The 7,279-nt window shown below is 40.5% G+C and overlaps 1 pseudogene; it reads left to right on the top strand.

Annotated features, from left to right (window-relative positions):
• The first annotated feature begins 5,790 nt into the window (after window positions 1-5,790).
• On the top strand, window positions 5,791-6,881 carry LOC101359738 (disks large homolog 2 pseudogene; annotated as a pseudogene).
• Window positions 6,882-7,279: the final 398 nt, after the last annotated feature.

Genomic DNA, 7,279 nt, shown 5'->3' with positions numbered 1-7,279 from the left:
TTGATTTTAGAGGATGAAGACTTTCTTGATGACTTGAAAAACATCAACATTTTCTGTTGGTAATAACACCAAGCAAATAAAGTTTACGTGAAACTTACTCTGCTGTGCAAAGCGTGCTTCTTCCAATAGGCTCTGGGTTTGAGCTGAGACCTAATTAATTTCAGTAAGCCTTTGGTATTTTGTGCTGAAAGTGGGGATTTGATGTAAATCCAAATATGACCACTTTTTAAAGAAAATCTTGACCTTGGTCATTCACTGTATTGAGCTTATATGAACTTCTATAATGTGGGAGAATTTTACAGGAGATATGCCTGTAAAATATATTCTAAAATATATAGAGAAGGACACAGGTTGTAGGATAGCTAAAATAGTCTTGACAAAGAATGTTGTTGTTACATACCATGGAGTTGGTCCCGACTCATAGTATGTACAGTGTACTCTGTGTACAACAGAACTCTGTACAACAGAATGAAACGCTGCCCAGTCCTGCACCATCCTCACAATCATTGCTATATTTGAGCCCATTGTTGCAGCCACTGTGTCATTTCATCTTGTTGAGAGTCTTCCTCTTTTTCGCTGACAGTCTGCTTTACCAAGCATGATGTCCTTCTCCAGGAACTAATCCCTACTGATAACATGTCCAAAGTATGTGAGATGAAGTCTCACCATCCTTGCATCTAAGGTGCATTCTGGCTGTACTTTTTCCAAGACAGATTTGTTCATTCTTTTGGCAGTCCATGGTATATTCAATATTCTTCACCAACACCATAATTCAAAGGTGTCAGTTCTTCTTCAGCCTTCCTTATCCATTGTCCAGCTTCCACATGCATATGAGGTGATTGAAAATACCTTAGTCCTCAAAGTGACATCTTTGCTTTTGAACACTTTAAAGAAGTCTTTTGCAGCAGATTTGTCCAATACAAATATGTCGTTTGATTTCTTGACTGCTGCTTCCATGGTCATTGATTGTGGATCCAAGTAAAATGAAATCGTTGACAACATCAGTATTTTCTTTGTTTATCATTATGTTGCTTATTGGTCCAGTTGTCGGGATTTTTGTTTTCTTTATGTTGACGTGCACTCCATACTGAAGACAAAGAATAAAGTGAGAGAAGTCACTCTGTCCTATATTAGGGCTTATTGTAGAGCTACAGTAATCAAGACAGTGTGGTACTGGTGGAAGGAGAACACACAGATCAATGGAACAGAATAGTGAACCCAGAATTAGACACACACAAATATGACTGACTCTGAGTTTTTAATTTATTTTTTTGTTGTTGAGAATATACACAGCAGAACATAACACCAATTTATACATGTACAATTCAGTGACATTTATTACATTCTTAAAGCCATGCAGCCATTCTTATCCTCCTTTTCCAAATTTTCCATTCCATTAACATAAACTCACTGCCCCCTAAAATTCCTATCTAATCCTTCGAGTTATTGTTGTCAGTTTAATCCTATATAGATAATTCTTAAAAGAGCACAATGCTCAAGGCAGATGTTCTTTACTAATTCAGCTAAACTATGGTTTGAAGAAGACTTCAGGGGATATTTTTGGTATAAGCTTTAAAGATTGTGTCAGGGGTTCATCCAGCCTGTATGGATCCAGAAAGTCTGGATTCCATGAAAATTTGAAATTTTCTGTATTTTCCCCCTTTTTGATCAGAATTCTTCTGTAGACTCTTTGATCAAAACATTCACCATCCAGTTCTTCTGGTCTCATGGCAAAGGGGGCAGTTGTTCATGGAGACAATGAGCCACACATTCCATTTCCTCTTCCTATTTCTGACTCTCCTTCCTCTGTTGCTCAAGGCAAATAGAAACCAATTGTATTTTGGATGGCCACTTGCAAGCTTTTAATACCCCAGGCACTAGGAGGTAGAACAAAAGCACTAAACACAATATTAGGCCAACTGACTGGGATGTCTCATGAAACCATGACCCTAAACCTCCAAACCAAGAAACTACATCCCATGAGGCATTTGGTTGTACATAAGCAGCCTCAGTGGTTGCTCTTTTTTTGTTGTTGTTGTAAATATATCTATCATACAACGTTTGCCAATTCAACTTTGTACAAGTGTACAACTTACTGACATCAGTTACATTAACAGCTGTGCAACCCTTACCCTAAATGTGATTTTGCCATCACTTTAAACCAAAACTCAGTGCTTCATAAGCAATTAATTTCCCTTGCCCCCACCTTCCCCCTTGGTAACCACTAATAAACTTTGGTCTCTATATATTTGCCTGTTCTTGTCTTTTTATATAAATAAAGTTATACAATATTTGTCCTTTTGTGATGGACTTATTTCACTTAACATAATGTCTTCAAGCTCCATCTGTGTTGTAGCATGTACCGGGACTTTGTTTCTGTTTCTGGCTGAGTAGTAGACCAAGTAATTTTTGATAAAGGTGAAGAAGCAATTCAATGGAAGAAGGTAGCCTTTCCAACAAATTATCTATAAGCAAAAAACTAAAAATTAACATTGGCCTAAATCTCACACCTTATACAAAAATGAACACAAATCATGGATTTAAATGAAAATTATAAAACTTTTAGAAAGAAAAAATAGGAGAAAATCTTCAGAATCTTGGGCTAGGCAAAGAGCTCTTATGCTTGACACTAAAACAAGATCCATAAAGGGAAAAATTGATAAATTGGACCTCACAAAAATTAAAAACTTTTGCACTGTGAAAGATACTATTAAGATGATGAAAAGGCAAACTAAAGACTGGGAGAAAATATTTGCAAGCCACATATCCAATAAAGGCCTTGCATCTAGAATATATAAAGAACTCCCAAAACTCAACAGTAAAAAACAAAACAAAACACTATTCAATTAGAAAATGGGAAAAAGAGTGAAAAGACATTCCACTGTAGCAAATAAGCACATAGAAGGATGTTCAATATCATTAAATATTAGGGAAATACAACTTAAAACCACAATGATATATCACTACATACCTATCAGAAAGGCTAAAAGCAAAACAAAAAACAAAAAGAAAAGTTACAACTCCAAATACTGGCAAGGACGCAGAGAAACGATCGTTCGTACATTGCTGGTGAAAATATAAAATGATACAGCCACTCTAGAAAACAGTCTGGCAGTTTCTTTAAAAACTAAACTTGCAACTTCCATACAACCTAGAAATTACACTCTTGTTCATTTATTTCAAAGAAATGGGCACTTATACAAAGATTTGTACATGAAAGTTTGTAGCAGCTATATTTGGTGAAAGGAGCCCTGGTCGTTCCATGGTTAAGTGCTGGGCTGCTAACCAAACGATTGGTGGTTTGAACCCACCAGCTGTTCTGTGGGAGAAAGATGTGGGAGTCTGCTTCCATAAAGATTTACAGCTGTGGAAACCCTGGGGGGCAGTTCTACTCTGTCCTTTAGAATAGCTATGAGTTGGAATGACTCGATGGGAATTATTTGGCAAAGAATATGAATATACTACGGGCTGCCAGAAGAGTGGAGCCCTGGTGATGCAGTGGTTAAGAGCCCAGCTGCTAACCAAAAAGTTGGCAGTTGGAATCCACCAGCCCCTTCTTGGAAACCCTATGAGGCAATTCTGCTCTATCCTGTAGGGTCACTATGAATCACAAACAAATCTGTCTTGGAAGGAGTACAGCCAGAATGTTCCTTAGAAGCAATGATGGCAAGACTTCGTCTCACATACTTTGGACATGTTATCGGGGGTACCAGTCCCTGGAGAAGTAGAAGCTCAGCAAAAAAAGACCCTCAACAAGATGAATTGACACAGTGGCTGCAATAATGGACTCAGACATAGCAACGATTGTGAGGATGGCTCAACAGCATTTCTTTCTGTTGAATATAGGCACCTAACAGTAACATATTTGTAATAGCAAAAAAACTGGAAACAACCCAGATGTCCTTCAGTGAATTAATACTTAAACATCCATACTATGAAATACTACTATGGAATATTCTCAGCAATCATACTGGTTAAAAAAGCCAATCCCAGAAAGTTGCATACCATCTGATCCTTTTATATAACACCCTTGAAGTGACATAAACAAACAAGTAGAGAACATATTAGTGGTTGCCCAGGAGTTGGGAATGGGGAAGGCAGGGCGGGAATGAGGTAGGTATAGTGATAAAAGACAACACAAAGAATCTTTGTGGTGATGGAACTGTTCTGTATCTTGACTGTGATTGTGGCTACACGAACCTACACATGGGATAAAATTGCATAGAACTAATGCATACTGGAGCCCTGTTGGCATAGTGGTTAAGGGCTCGGTGCTGAAAGGTTGACAATTCAAATCCACCAGCTGCTCCCTGGAAACCCTATGGGGCAGTTCTACTCTGTCCTGTAGGGTGGCTATGAGTCAAAACCAAAGGTTCTTGTGATGCATCAGTCTTCCCTTGGTGTGGGAGCATCTCAGCGCAGGAACCTCAGGTCCAAAGGATGCACTCTGCTCCCAGTACTGCTTGCTTGGTGATATGAGTTCCCTTGTGTCTCTGCTTGCTTCTCTCTTTTATATCTCAAAAGAGATTGGCTTAAGACACTATCCAATCTTGTATACTTCATCAGTATAACTGCCGCTGATCCATCTTATTAGATCATAGTGACTGAATTTACAACACATAAGAAAATCACATCAGATTAGAAAATGGTATGCAATTATACAGTACTCGGAATCATGACCTAGCCAAGTTGACACATATTTTGGGGGGACACAATTCAATCCATGACAGGAGCTCTCTATTATTTCTTACAACTGCACATGAATTTTCAGTTATCTCAAAATAAAAACATTTAAAAAAAGAAGCAGAAGCAGGACCCAAAAAAATACGTACTATTGATTCCCTTTACATAAAGATAAAAACAAAAAAAAAACAGGCAAAATGAAACTATATTGTTTAGAGATTTAGGGGGTAAAACTAAAGAAAAGAAAGTGATTGCCATAAAAGTTTGTTTAGTGGTTTCCCCTGCAACAGGGGGAAGAGATTGACTCTGGGAAAAAGTGTGGGAATTGCTTCTTGATCTACAAAACAGTTACACTTGTGTTTGTTTTAAAATAATTAATTAAATTATCCATATATGTTTTAAAAAATTTATTTACAAAAAAAGGTGACTGGAGGGACCTCATACCATCAAGAAAGCAGTGCTGGGAGCAGAGCGCGTCCTTTGGACTGGGGTCCCTGCGCCGAGAAGCTCCTAGTCCGGCGGAACATTGATGAGAAGGACGACAGAGAGAGAAAAAGCCTTCCCCTGGAGCTGACGCCCTGAATTTGGACTTTTAGCCTACTTTGACTGTGAGGAAATAAACTTCTCTTCGTTAAAACCATCCGCTTGTGGTATTTCTGGTATGGCGGCACTAGATGACTAAGACAGAATTTGGTACCGAGAGAGTGGGATGCTTCTCTAACAGATACCTAAACTGTGGAAGTGGTTTTAAAACTGTGAACAGATAGACGTGCGGCAGTGACAGAGGACCACCAGCAGCAGAGAACCTACAGCAGCTGAGAAGCGGCAGCAGCAGAGAACCAACAGCAGCAGAACCAGGAGACCAGTGCAAGACGGCGCTGGAGCCGACCCACGGAGCGAGAGAGCTGAGTGCCTGTGTGCAGGAGGCTTCCTGGCCAAGCGGGGTGCCTCCGGGCACTTATACCAGTGGAGCTACAGAGCTTTAGAACACTTGCCCCAGCAGGGCAGTCGCGGGCGTGAGGCCCAAGGGCCGAGAGGCCATCGGAAGCAGAAGCTGAAGAGACAAGGGACACAAGAAGCTGAGCTGCTTCAGCCTCAAAAGATTATGCTCGATTTGAGGCCAAAATCCATGACCTACCAGAGCAGATGATGAACCACAACATGAGCTCTGGGTCCGGGTCCCGGTGAACCAATCAGAAACGCTCCCTGTATGTCAGAGCCATGTTTGACTATGACAAGAGCAAGGACAGTGGGCTGCCAAGTCAAGGACTTAGTTTTAAATACGGAGATATTCTCCATGTTATCAATGCCTCCGATGATGAGTGGTAGCAGGCCAGGTGTGTCACACTGGAGGGGGACAGTGAGGAGATGGGTGTCATCCCCAGCAAGAGGAGGGTGGCAAGAAAGGAATGTGCCCGATTGAAGACAGTAAAGTTTAATGCAAAACCTGGAGTGATTGATTCAAAAGGGTCATTCAATGACAAGCGTAAAAAGAGCTTCATCTTTTCACGAAAATTCCCATTGTACAAGAACAAGGAGCAGAGTGAGCAGGAAACCAGTGATCCTGAACGAGGGCAAGAAGACCTCATTCTCTCCTATGAGCCTGTCACAAGGCAGGAAATAAACTACACCTGGCCTGTGATTATCCTGGGCCCCATGAAGGATCGGATCAATGACGACTTGATATCTGAATTCCCTGACAAATTTGGCTCCTGTGTGCCTCATACTACAAGGCCAAAACGTGACTATGAAGTGGATGGCAGAGACTATCACTTTGTCATTTCCAGAGAACAAATGGAGAAAGATATCCAAGAGCACAAGTTTATAGAAGCCGGCCAGTACAGTGACAACTTATATGGGGCCAGCCTGCAGTCTGTGAGACTTGTAGCAGAAAGGGGCAAACACTGTATACTTGATGTATCAGGAAATGCTATCAAGCAGTTGCCCAGCTCTATCCTATTGCCATCTTCATTAAGCCCAAGTCTCTGGAACCTCTGATGGAGATGAATAAGCGTCTAACAGAAGAACAAGCCAAGAAAACCTAAGATCGAGCAATTAAGTTAGAACAAGAATTTGGTGAATATTTTACAGCTATCATCCAAGGAGACACCTTAGAAGATATATATATGCAATACAAGCTTGTTATTGAAGAGCAATCTGGGCCTTTCATCTGGATTCCCTCAAAGGAAAAGTTATAAATTAGCTACTGCACCTCTGACAACAACAGAAGAGCATTTAGAAGAACAAAATACATATAATATACTACTTGGAAGCTTTTATGTTTTTGTTGCATTTTATGTTTTTGCAGTCAATGTGAATTTTTACGAATGTACAACACAAACTGTTGAAGCCATGAAGGAAACGGAGGGGCCAAAGGGTGGGACAGAAAAGACATTGCAGTATGCAGGAAAGCTTTGGTTTGCTCAAAGTGCCAGGTGTAGAGATGAACCTGTGACAGGCTTTCTGCCCAAGAGATGGGCAGCCTTCCTCACCCCAGCAGATGTCCAGAGCTGATTTAGCTGCTGAGCTCTCTGTGTTTTTTGCTTTAAAGAAAAGTTGCCAGTACTTGAACATCACCAACCTTCCCATTACCCAC

Source organism: Trichechus manatus, unplaced genomic scaffold (assembly GCF_000243295.1).
Source record: "Trichechus manatus latirostris isolate Lorelei unplaced genomic scaffold, TriManLat1.0 scaffold00083, whole genome shotgun sequence".
NCBI classification, from domain to species: Eukaryota; Metazoa; Chordata; class Mammalia; order Sirenia; family Trichechidae; genus Trichechus; species Trichechus manatus.
Note: the sequence above shows the minus strand (reverse complement) of the source record. Positions and strands in the feature narration are given on the sequence as shown.